This window comes from Eimeria mitis, genomic scaffold (genome assembly GCF_000499745.2).
Source record: "Eimeria mitis Houghton genomic scaffold, Emh_scaff1392, whole genome shotgun sequence".
NCBI lineage: Eukaryota > Apicomplexa > Conoidasida > Eucoccidiorida > Eimeriidae > Eimeria > Eimeria mitis.
In genome coordinates, this window is record NW_013569038.1 from 1750 (window position 1) to 2273 (window position 524).

A 524-nucleotide genomic window follows, 5' to 3' on the forward strand; every position below is an offset into this window, starting at 1 on the left:
CATTTAGTATTGCAAGAGGGAGAAGGAAAGCAAAAAATGCAACTTTTCGTGCGAAGGGGAAATCGTATCCGAATCATGTCAAGAATTACAAACGACGCGCGGGATTCCGAGGCAAGTTTCAGTTTTGCTCTGCATACGAGAATATTTTGCATGCGTTCCCGCTATCTTGTTTTCTCCGTATGCTGCATAGCCTCCGACGTGCTCCAGTTGCTAGCTGTGTTCATATATTGACTGAATGTTCGTTTGAACCTCCAGCATAACTCACTGCAACGCGATATGAGAGGCCAACTACCTGCAAAACGTTCGCCTGCCTAAAGGAGATGTATGTTTCTGACGAGAATTAGTGTTCACGGAGACGTCAAAGGCTGAGATAAGCACTGCAAGTTGAAAAAAAAGCGCCACGACCACCGTATGGGGTGGATTAGACGCAGGGTGTAAAGTGTCAACTCTGGCGTCCCCCCATATCTTTGCTGCTTTTTGCCTCTTTGCTGCTTCGGGTCTGTTGTTTGAACACAGCAGCTAAA